At 43.9% G+C, this 12,427-nt stretch overlaps 1 long non-coding RNA gene across 1 annotated transcript in view; it reads left to right on the top strand.

The window, feature by feature from the left end:
• Nucleotides 1-6,417, top strand: part of LOC131273465 (uncharacterized) — a 129,741-nt gene extending 123,324 nt beyond the window's left edge. The window contains exon 3 of the long non-coding RNA XR_009180703.2: nucleotides 5,916-6,417. This is a non-coding gene — a long non-coding RNA (uncharacterized lncRNA). The remainder of the gene's footprint in view (nucleotides 1-5,915) is intronic.
• Nucleotides 6,418-12,427: the final 6,010 nt, after the last annotated feature.

Below are 12,427 nucleotides of genomic sequence, written 5' to 3'. Positions count from 1 at the left end.
TGCATCAGCTCTCCGTGTGTGCGGTGCCATTCCTGGGCAGGCTGCACTTTCTTTTGCGCTGGGTGGCTCTCCTTATGGGGCACACTCCTTGTGCGTGGGGCTCCCCTACGTGGGGGACACCCCTGTGTGGCACGGCACTCCTTGTGCACATCAGCACATCACTGTGCGTGGTCCAGCTCGTCACACAGGTCAGGAGGCCCGGGGTTTGAACTTTGGACCTCCCATGTGGTAGGCGGACACCCTATCCGTTGGGCCAAATCTGCTTCCCACAAGAATGTTTTTAAATGCATAAAATAAAATTACAAAGGAAATTAGTTACATATATTGAAATACAGTTACTAAAATAAAGAACATGTTGTAATACTATAGATATGTTTTTCTTTCTTAACACATTAAATAATAATCCAGTACATCAAAAATATAGGAAAGTTAAAGTTAAATTTTATTTTTTAAAGACAAGTCAAGGTGCAGACTGTTGTTTGTCTTGAGTAAGAACATTAAACTGTGATGCAGTATTTGACAAGGCAACACGCATATCATGTTGGACATCTAATCGAGTTGGGTTTTTTCCGTTCAAGCTCATGGATCCCCTGAAATCTTTCCATGGGCCGTTTGGGGGTCTGTGTACTCCTGGTTAAGAACCTCTGTTTCAGATCAACAGTACTCCTTTTAAAACTCACTAGGTAGGCGTGGATTACCCTGCAGCATGCTACAACGTCTGGAAATGCGTGCTGTTTTCTTCTTGTTTCTTAAACTCTTTACTCCCTTGCCTGCCCTATGGTGTGTCCTTAAATTCTTTCATGAGACATACCCAGGAACCTAGAAGCTCAGAACTCAGTGTTCAGCTAACATATCTGAGGAGCTATGGCAGGAGACAAAGAGACAAGTAATGCTCCTTGACACTCAATGAAGATTGGTGAGTTTTTAATTAAAGCCTATCTCTGCCCTCCTGTGTCAATGCCCAAGACTCTCACCCTGGGCTGTGCCCAGAGGTCTGTTCCTTACTCACCCCCTGGGAAGCCCTGAGATTCCTGTTAATCCATTACCTTTGGGGACCCTGAGGCTGTCTGCCTTACAAGCTGCAGATCAGTCTCTGCTTAATCTCTAGTTTAACTGTAAAACTTGGTTCCTGGCCATAAAATGAGCTCTCTCTCACAGCCACTTTCTAAGACCTCTGAAAGAGCAGGCCCAAGGAAAGGTCCCTGGCCACTCTCCTTCCTAGCAGGAAAGCCCTGCTTGGAAGCTTCAGCCTGGGAACTGTCTTGTCTCCCAAGACCTCTAAGTCTCTGGGGACACTCAGAGACATAAGACTCCCGATCCCTGGAACATGAGGACAGTGAGCAGCGCTCCCAACCTCCAGGATGCTGGCTCGGTGAGCAGTCCATCCAGTCAGGTCTAGCAACGGGACTCCACCAAGACTGACGAATGCAGTTATCCTCCCCTAGGATAATGGGTTGCCTCTTCAGCATTCCAGCAGACTCGCCATTGTGCGGTCTTCTCAGGAATTGGGATAACCTGCCTCTTGATGGTTTAGAAGGAAGACGCTTATCTTCTCCTGCTACACCTTGTGGCTGCAGTATAGCCAAGAGTGGGCTCTGCATGGGACCCTCAATTCCAGCTAAATCTGTGTAAGAGGAAAGAAGGGGACAGGTAGGCCTGAGGACCAGACACCATGTGGTCATGTCTCCTGAAGGGGATGAAGAAATGCATTACTAAACTGGTCAATTTTAAAAAGCTCAGGGAAATTACTCAGAGGCAGAACCTAAAAACCCAGCCTTATTTCAAGGAAAGCTGGTAGAGGCAATAAAATACCCTCTAGTAGTTCCTATCTCCTAGGAAGGCTAGTCTGCCTCGGATATCCATAGAAAGCTGTAAAAACTTTCCCTGGGCCCCCAAACTTCCATGAACTCCCTTACAGAAGCAGCATTTTCAGTTTCCAACAATCGAGATCATGCCACCAAGATGGAGAAGGTAAGGAGTGGCAGGCACAGGCTCTGGCCAGGCTCACCTTTTAGCAGCTGCCATTAAAGGCACCATCACCTGAGGGCTAACTGAATCCAGAGTCCATGTCAGTAGGAACCTGGCCCCAAGCTGCCTCTCCACCCAGACCTCCAGAGCTTGCCCCAGGGGAAGACAGAAGGGGCCTGAAGTCACTGTGAACCATCAACGAGGTGGGGCCTCCCATGACCCTTGACATGGCAGCTAAGAGTCTTAATCTTATTCCATCCTGAACTGCCACTGCAGTCTTATCTAGCCTCAGCTGTGCCTAATAAGCGGAGTGAATGAAGAATCAAGATTTAGGCCCTTTACTAAACCTCTCCCTTATAGATGAGGAAACCTCCACAAAAGCCATAAATTAAGATGAAAAAGTTCCTGGAGAATGGCTTCTGTCAGATCATTTCCTATGCTAAAGTAAGTGTGCAAAATTCCCTCTTACATCCAATCTGAGCTTACTCTGTCAGTCTGCTCATGCCTAGGAACTCATAAGTCAGATTTGGGGTTCACTGTTACAAATTGGATAACAGTAAAAGGTAAGCCCAAAATGAATCTTTAAATGTCAATACTGGGAAGCAAACTTGGCCCAGTGGTTGGGGCGCCTGCCTACCATATGGGAGGTCCACGGTTCAAAACCCGGGCCTCCTTGACCCGTGTGGAGCTGGCCCGTGCGCAGTGCTGATGCACGCAAGGAGTGCCGTGCCATGCAGGGGTATCCCCGGCGTAGGGGAGCCCCACGGGCAAGGAGTGCGCCCCATAAGAAAAACTGCCCAGCGCGAAAGAAAGTGCAGCCTGCCCAGGAATGGTGCCGCACACACAGAAAACTGACACAGCAAGATGATGCAACAAAAAGAAACACAGATTCCCGTGCCACTGACAACAACAGAAGTGGACAAAGAAGATGCAGTGAATAGACACAGAGAACAGACATCCAGGGTAGGGGGAGGGGAGAGAAATAAATAAATAAATAAATCTTAAAAAAAAAAAATGTGAAGTACCTTAGGGTTAGTTATAGGAAGTTTGCAAAAGCATTTACTAAACTGAAGTATTTAAATGGCTAATTCCAGAAAGCCATTATTAATTAGAAACATAAACTGATTGATATTAATAACAAAAAGTAACTTCTTAACAGGGAAATCTGTCAGAGGCCACCACAATCTGCATATTAAAGTGGTGGTAGGGGAAAGTTAACCTTGACTCCACTGAGAATCTTAGGTTTTCAAAAAATAATGGAGAAAATTTTCCCTGTACTGCTAAAGTGAAATACTTTTTAATTAACATAATCATGGTAAAGGTAGTAAAAAGTAAATACTAAATAGTTAAGTTCATTTGATATGTTATACATTGCACTGGAAGTGTTTAGAAAGTGTATAAAAATTAAGAAAGACAGATTTCTGTATTGTCAAACCCTCTTGTGCATTCAAATCAGGCCCCAGTATACTGCATGGTGCCTCTCCGTTTGAGTTGTTGGCCTGGTTGGCCACTACAAGCCCTAAAACAATAGAAGTATCTACCACATCTGGACAGGCTCCTAAAGTAGATGGAGAGTAGGATGCAGTTTTGGACTTCTGCAGCAGCTGGCAATGGCTCAATATGGCCAGATTTACCACAGGCATTAACTCCAGACTGGCTCTGTTTCATAGGGCTGAAGGGTCAGTGAAACCCTGGCATTTCCCTCCAAGAGCCAAAAGTGCTGCAGCATGCTGGCTGTGTGAAGGACATACCAAGTGGAGCAATAATTACCAGAGTGATGTGAGTAGATCTTAAACAATTGGCATTACAGCCTGTTCCTATGGAGAGCCACGTATGGTACTGCAAACCTGGAGCTTAGATCTATTAACTGCAGCTCAAAGAGGAACTTATGCATTGATCAGTATTAAGTACTATACCTATGTACCTGATGAATATGATAATATCTCTTCTATCCTAGATCATATGCAGAAGGATAGTGAATATGGTAAAAGTCCTGGAAAATTTAATTCATTTTCTATATAGTTAATGAATGTGCCTTTTAGATAAAGAAAATGGCCCTTTTAAGTACTGTCTTTATTTTGCTTGCCATATGCTTCTCTTGTTGTTGCCTATAATCTCTAGGGCAGTGCCTCTCTTCATACCTCTCCTAGCTGTCCTAGGCATGACCACCAAAGTGGTAAGCGGGATTGACAATTCATACCAAACCCAGCAGGTCTACCACAATCTCTCCCTAGAGTTAACGAGCAGCATAAAAGAACTCAAGGAAGAAGGGTGTTTCACATAAACTTTGGAAAGATGCAGCCTCTGACGGCACCTGGGCTTTGCTAATCATTCTACACTTTGCTAATCAGCTACTTAAATAAACAACAGCTAGTCTATTTCCCCTGGTTTTTGGATGTTCTTTAATTAATCCAAAACCAAGTATTCTTCATTTAGCCAGAGGAAACAAGGTTACAATGTATTTTCTTAAATTGGTAGAATGTCTTAAAAAAGAAAACACAACCCACTCATTTTATAAAGAACCTTCAATTACAACTCAAAAAAAGAATTAGGCTTAAAAAAAAATAGGACTAAGCTAGAAACCAGTTATGAAATACTGGTAAGATTTTTTTCAATAAAAATTTCCTATGTAAAGAATAACAAATGTTTTAAACCAAGTTATTAGATTTTTCATTCAATTTCAGATAACACATAAACCATAAACCTTAAATGTACCTGTCCAATTGCTACTTGGTTTTTCATCTGCACAAAGGGTAGAGAATCCTGAAAAAGAGACCAAATGGTTTATAAGTAGGATGCATTCTCAACAGAGACATTTTCTTTTTCTGAGGGGGGTGACTGTCTACACTGGATCTGACAGCATGGAAAAATTCAGTTGATGAAACAGCATCACCATTTCACTTGCCCTTAGTCTAATTACATTAATCCTTAATTTTGCCAAAAAGTTCTTGGTCAAAAACCTTTGCTAGGGAAGTGAATTTGGCTCAACAAATAGAACATCCACCTACCACATGGGAGGTCCAGGGTTCAAACCCAGGCCTCCCGACCTGTGTGATGAGCTGGCCCATGCACAGAGCTGATGCGCGCAAGGAGTGCCATGCCACGCAGGGGTGTCCCCCACATAGGGGAGCCCCACGTGCAAGGAATACACCCCATAAGGAGGGCCGCCCAGTGCAAAAAAAGTACAGCCTGCCCAGGAGTGGTGCCGCACACATGGAGAGCTGACGCAGCAAGATGATGCAATAAAAAGAGACACAGATTCCCATGCTGCCGACAAGAATACAAGCGGACCCAGAAGAGCACACAGTGAATGGACACAGGGCAGACAACTGGGGGTGGGGGGTAGGCAGGGAAGGGGAGAGAAATAAAAAACAACAACAACAACAAAAACTTTGCTAAGATTTCTAGGAAGTTCCTTCCTCTCTCCCTCCCTTTCTTTCTTTCTCTTTCTAATAAATTTTAAAACTTTTAAAAGCACAACTTTGAAGTATGAACTGTGGTCTATATATGGAAATTTTCATAGCACAGGCTAAGTGCCATCTGTCTGACAGAGATGTTTCAATTAGCTTCTGGAACAAATACAAAAAAACAAAAACCACAAAAAGAATCCCTCCAGAAAACCCAAAACAAAACCCAAGGTCCACAGTGCCAGTGGGAGTTACACAATTTTCCTAAATTTAGTTTATTAATATTGTTTGGAGAAGAAAGTTTCTCTCAGTGCATGATACATGCCAAGCCAGTCAGGTAAATCCCATTAAAGAAAGATGTCTTCATTCACAAAGCATTCAGTACCCAAGAGTTCAAGTTGTCAAATCTTACTCTTCTTCCCTTTACTTATTGAAGTTAAAACCACCCAGCTCCAGAAATGTGTTGTATTTTACCCATCTTTCTTTCTTCCCATTAGTCTCAAAATTGTTTTATGTATGTGTTTTTGTTCCCTTTCACAGACTCCTTGGACACTGGCCCATTTCTTCATTTTCAGTGTCTCCCACTTCATCCGGCTCTTAACAACCTACAGAGAGCTTCACAAAACAACTGGACTGCAGCTAACCATCTGGAACTGCTGACCATCACTTCACTCACAGGGAAAATACATAATCTTGGTTCTTCTCTTCCCCTGTCTTTCTCCTCCCATCTCCCTCTCCTTTTCTCTCCACACAGTCTGCTCTCCCAATACCCATTCCTTAAGTTGCAACTACATTTTCTGGGTGAAGAATCTAAATCTTGGTTTTTGGACCCAAGCTTTCTCAAACAGTATTTAAATTTCTTGCTGGACTCTTCTGACAAGATATGTCACCAAAACTCATTATCTTCTTATTTCTTTGCCTCTCTTTTTACCCATACTTATCTTGCACAATCTACATATGAAATGTCTCAAATTGACCCCTTTCTGTGATTTCCCACTGTCACTATCTAATTAAATACAGAAATTAAAACTTAAGTCTCCTACCTTCTTTCCTTCTATTATGTCCCACTACAAGTACTGCTGCATGGAAGCCCAGGGCTTTCCAGTTGGCTTTCTGCTCAGTAGATCCCTATAAACACATCTCATCTTCAGGCCTAACGTGGAATTGCTATTCATTTTATTTACTAATTTTTAGGAAGTACTGAGGATTGAACCCATGGGAACTGGTACATGGAAAGCAGGTCCTCAACCACTTGAGCTACATATGCTCCCCGGTAAACAAGATTAGATTAGCTAGCACACAGTAACTAGCAGCCGAGGACCTCTGACCACCTCCTACAAGTGTAAAGTTAATCCTATTCAAGGTCATTGGAAATAAAGACAAATGTAATTATATAATTTTCTTCAAAGTTGCCATTGCAATTTCATGAAACTGAAAACATGAAGGATTTTTGATAAAGAGGAATATTAGAATAAAACTCCCTCCATATATTCTTGACTTCATTTTACTAGTGTACTAAGTATAGTACAATAGTATCCTTTCATTCATAAAAATTTACCCAGCTTGCCCACATAGGACTTTCTATTTCATTGAGAAACACTCTAATTTGGCTCTCAAAACTGTCCCACCACTATTTTTTGGCCTCATTTTCCATTATCTTAATTTATTTCAACTTAATTATGTATAATTAAAGAGAGCCTGGATGTTTCTACTGGATGGCTTTACTCAGTACCATGGAGTAACGACTGAGAGCAGGCACTGGAGAGACCCTCCGGGTTCAAATGCTTTCATTCACCCTTTACTACTTGGTGTCTTTGAATTTCTCTGCAGCTGCCCCTCCCCGTCTGTAACACGGAATCTTAATACCATCATTGCCACAGGGGACCCAGGGAGCTAATGCACGTGGAGCCTGGAAGCCGCCTGCTGCTTTGCGCACACAAGCGTTTTGAGTTGGGATTCCCGCGGCAGGGAGGCCCTCAAGGCCGCCCCATTAGCAGCGACCTCAGGACTCCCAGGGCCCCGAGGGCCTTTGCTCCACGGGCAGAAGCCCCACCAGAGACGAGGTCCTCGCTGGGAACCTAAGCCCTGGGGCCTCGGCTTCCGCACGCACGGGGCTACTAAGATCTACTCCACGCGGCGGTGTCGGCTCCAAAGTGCGGAAAGTCTTGGGAGGTCGCTAGGTCAAGCGGAGGACGCGCGGCCAACGGGAAGGCCCCGGGCTGCACCTTCCTGAAGGCTCGCTGGAAGGAAAGGGACTCTGGACGAACGCCACCCCGGAACTGGCCCACGCCTGTGCGCCGAGGGCGTCTGCCTTGACCAGGCCTCGCTGCGTCCCCGGCGCAGCCAGAGAACGCAGACAGGCCGAGGACAGCTAGCCCCCTGCCCCAACCCGTGTTCACCTCAGGGCGCGGCGGCCAGAAGAACGCTGTGGGAAAGGAAAGGTGGGGCCCCGCTAGGCCTGCCGGGGCCGCCCACCACAGGCCACGCCCACAGGGCCCGCCCACTCCCGGCTTCATTGCCTCGGCCCCGCCCCCTCAGGCCCACTCCCTTAGTCTTACCTCCTTGGGCCCTCTCAGCCCCGCCCCTCTCGGGTCCGCCCACCACAAGCCACGCCCCCACAGGCCCCGCCCCTGCCGACCGACCTCATTGGGCTCCCCAGTCCACCGCTGCGCTCTTCCCGGCAGCCCGCGCGTGGCTCAGTTTGCCCATTTTCGCCGAGGGCGCGCGTTTTCTCTCGGCCGGCTGCCTCGGGGTCGGCAGGGAAGGCGTTTGGGGTAAGGCTCCATTCTCCTCTTGAGGCTTGGCCTAAGCGATCTTAAACTTTAGGTCTGGCCTCACTAACTCGGGGAAAGTGTCTCCATGTGACAGCAGTTTTTTGGAAACCCGGGCATAATTTCCCGTCTCTCCTCAGCCCCCTCACGCCTCTCCAGTTCACCTCCTTGGCGATGGGCTTAGCCAGGATCACGTTTGGAGCCTCCAGGGCCGGGCACATAGTAGGAGCTCCGTAAGTGTCCTGCTCTCTCCCCTCTTCCCTCTGGAAACGTTAGCTGAACTCTGGTTTTTGGTTGATGACTTAGCAGATCTCCTGACTTCACGCTTCTCTGATTTAACCAAACTGATTGCGGGTGGACCTTGCCTGTTGAGAACGTTAAACCTGATTACTAAAGGACCCCTGGCTTAGAAGGAGCCCGCACTTGGCTTAATTAATTTCATGTGGTTCAGTCTTCAGAGTCTTAATGAGTTTTGAACAAGGGACCCTGCATTTTTGTAAGCTGTTGTCGCTGGTCCTACACAAATGATTGGGAGGTGAAATAACTTCACTGGGACGTCATACATTTGAATGAGCTCTCACAGATTACCTCCCAGAATCTGTAGGGTGGCCCAGCTAGGATGAGTAATTTTGCCCTAATGGCTTGTGGACTGAACTGACCTGTAGAATGCGCCTGGGGTCCTGTGGCTCAACTGGGACTCAGACTGAAAGATAATGTTTAATGGAAATGTGTTTATTCTGATAAAGCATTAAGGTGAACAATTCTATTTCTTTTCTACTATTTTAAAATGTTACTCACTGAAAAGGAAAATTTCCTTCAAGAACTTCATACTTGAGAAAGAATAAAAGAAAATCCAAGTTTGCAAGTTATTTAGAACTGATAAATATTTGAACAAAGTGAAAGGGTGTTTATTTAAATAAATTGATTGCTATGGAGTATGGACTAGGCAAGAAGTCTTACTAAATGGTTCTTTGTAATATAGTGTCTTAGTTTCCGGGGCTGCTGTAACGAACTGTCACACACTAGGTGGCTTGTAATGACAATTTATTTTCTCACAGTTCTGGAAGCCAGAAGTCCAAAATCCAGGAACTGGCAGCTCTGCTTTCTCTGAAACCTGTAGGGGGAAATCCTTCCTTGCCTCTTCTAGTTTCTGGTGTTTGCTAGTATTCCTTGATGTTCCTTGGTTTGTAGATACATCGCTATAATCTCAGCCTCTCTTGTCACATGGTCTTCTCCCTTGTGTTTGTCTCTGTGGACGTAATTCCCTCTTCCTAAAAGGCCTCCCATCATATTGGATTAGGGACCACTGTAATCGAGTATGATATCATCTTAACCAGTTACATCTTTGTTGAGGATTGAATCATGCACCCCACAAGGGGCATGTTCAGCTCCCAATCCCTGGTCCTGTGGGTGTGAGCCCATTTGTAAATAGGGCCTTTGAAGAGGTTATTAATTAAGGTGTTCCCAAACTGAATGAGGTGGGCTTCAGTCCACTATGGCTGATGTCCTTATAAGCAAAGGAAATTGAGCAAAGAAGCAGAAGTCATGGTGAGCAGCAAGAAGCTGGAAGTCAGAGAACCTTGAAGAGAAAGGAGAAGACGCCACCACATGCGTTGCCATGTTACAGAAAAGCCAAGGACCAAGCATCTCTGACAGCCAGCCCCAGAATGTCGCAGTCTTTGGGGACAAGCTTTGCCTTGCTGTCACCTGGATTTTGGACTTCTCCTAGCCTCAAAACCATGAGCCAATAAGTTTCCATTGTTGAAGCCAAACTATTATGTTTATTTTAGCAGCCAGGAAACTAAAACAATTTTCAAAGACTATTTGCAAGTATGGTCACATTCACAAGACTGGTCACATTGTATCTGGGGACACAATTCAATCCATAATATAGTGAGACAATAATCAGAACTAAAAGTCCTTTTACCTATCATAAATACAATCATAATAGATCCAGGAAATTTCTGTTTCTTCTTTAAAATAGTAAAGATTTATATTGTTATTTGGGAATGGAGATGGAGTATGCTTAAATCAGAAATAAAGTTGACACTTCGGACAGAGAGACTAGTAGTAAAAAATGAGTAAATATTTACCATCAAAGGAAATAGTCAAAGATATAAAAGTGTGGCTGAAAAGACTTAGGGACTCTTAGTTTCAACTCAGATGAGTGAGATGAAAACCTACGAAGGCAATAAAGGAATGTAGTAAAAGTGAGTAAGTTATATTATAGTTTGTGTGACCAGAGAGCATTTTTAGAGAGCCTAGAAAAGGCACTGTGTATGGATAGTGATATAATCTACTGGACATCAGCATTGTGCTACTTGAGAAATGTTCTTATGGCTTCTTTGTAGCTTAGCTGAGGATTACTGAACCTGGGCAATATTGACATTTGGGGCCAAAAAATTCTTTGTAGTAGGGGGTTCTGCTGTGCCTTGTGGGATGTTTAGCAGCATCACTGGCCTGCTACATGCCAGTAACAACCCCCTTGCAGGTCATGTCTCTATACATTCTCTAGACATTGTCTCTGTACATTCTCTAGACATTGCCAAATGTCACCTGAAGGGAAGAATTGCTCCCAGTTGAGAACCACTGGCCTAGATAAACTCTTCAAAGTTCCCTTTATTCTGATTCTATTCAGATTCGGATTTTATTCTCACCTAATGACATTGCAGGAAAGAAGATCTTCCATTGTGACTTAATAAATCAGAACTTACATTTCTGAATGTGTACATCGGAGGGTCAGATTTTGGACCATGAGGATTCAAAACAAAGTACAGTGAACTTGTGGTCCTATGCCAGTGTCCCATCTCATCTTTGTCATCTTAATTCTAACCACAGAGTGCCATGGAATGAGTACTCATAAACCTTAGCAAAGTTCTCTGTCTTACACCCATATTACAAATGTCCAAACTTCAGATTCATTTCTGTTTTATTTTCCCAAGCTGTTTTTTGTTTTAACTTCTTTAAATCCTAAAATCCATATTTCTTTTCCATCATACATTATAGTACCTGTTGCTCCTTATTTGTCTCAAAAAGTTGCGATGTATCTGGCACATAGCATGACTGTGGTAGCCACCATTACTATAATTACTTTTATCATGAGACCCAAATGTTTAGATTTTTTACTATTCATAGTAACCCTTTGCTATCCTTTTGTCACCTTTTGCTGTAGTCTAGCACTTTCCTGATTTTTCTATGTTGTATTCTTGCTGATCTCAGTTTGTCAGTTTGTTCAGAAGTTGTAAGGTACCATTGATAGCTTATTAGAACCAAAATGGACATTGGCAACTAGTTTGTAATTGGCACTCATAGGAGTTGGTGAAAGACCAGTTCACTAAATATTTTGGCTACTTTATACATAGATTCTTATAGCAATCATTTTGTTGGTAAAATTCTCAATTTATGGTAAAGAGAACCTAACTCATTCTACTGATATTAGCTATATTATACCACATGCTGGCCCCGTTCTAAGCCCTGTTGTAAACTTTTTATACAAAATTTTTAAAATTTTCACAACAATCTGGTGAGATGGATATTGTCTTAGTTTGCCCAAGGGTTGCCAATGCAAAGTATCAGAAATGGGTTGACTTTTATAAAGGGGATTTATTTGAGATAAATGCTTACAGTTCCGAGACTGTGAAATGTCCAGATCAAGGCATCAGGAGAGATTCTTTCTCACCAAAGAATACTACTGTTGATTCTGGCACACCGCCACATATTGAGGCAAGATGGTGGGTGACCTCTGCTGAGGTGTCTGCCTTCCCCTCCAGAATCTTTTATCTCCTGGAGCTCAACTGTGGGCATCCTGGCATAGGGTTTATCTCTTTCCAGGCCTCTGTCAGTATCAGCTGCTTCACTTTTTCCTGAGTTCAGCTGTGACTTCAGGCATAAGGCTCATCTCTACCTGGCCTCAGCATTCTAAGCCTCTCAGAGCTTCTCTCCTTGAGCTCAGCTGTGGGTGAACCTAGAGTCCTCTCACATTACAGCATCAAATACGGTGGCTTCCTTTTCCTCTGTGTACCTGTCTCTCTCTCTGTCTCCATTTATATCAGTTCTAGTAAGAGGATGGGGAATCAGCCTGAATCATGCCTCACTGACATAATCTGATCAAAAAGGTCTCACACCCACAAGAATGGATTAGTTAACAAACATAATGTTTCTGTTTTTGGGGATTCATAAAAGAACTTCAAACAGGCACAGATATCACTGTTCCCCATTTTACGGGTAAGGAAACTGAGGCTCAAGGGGTTTAAGTAATCTGCCCCAGTGCTGTTGCCAAGT

Source organism: Dasypus novemcinctus, chromosome 15 (genome assembly GCF_030445035.2).
Source record: "Dasypus novemcinctus isolate mDasNov1 chromosome 15, mDasNov1.1.hap2, whole genome shotgun sequence".
Taxonomy (NCBI): domain Eukaryota; kingdom Metazoa; phylum Chordata; class Mammalia; order Cingulata; family Dasypodidae; genus Dasypus; species Dasypus novemcinctus.
This window is presented reverse-complemented; position numbering and strand designations above follow the sequence as displayed.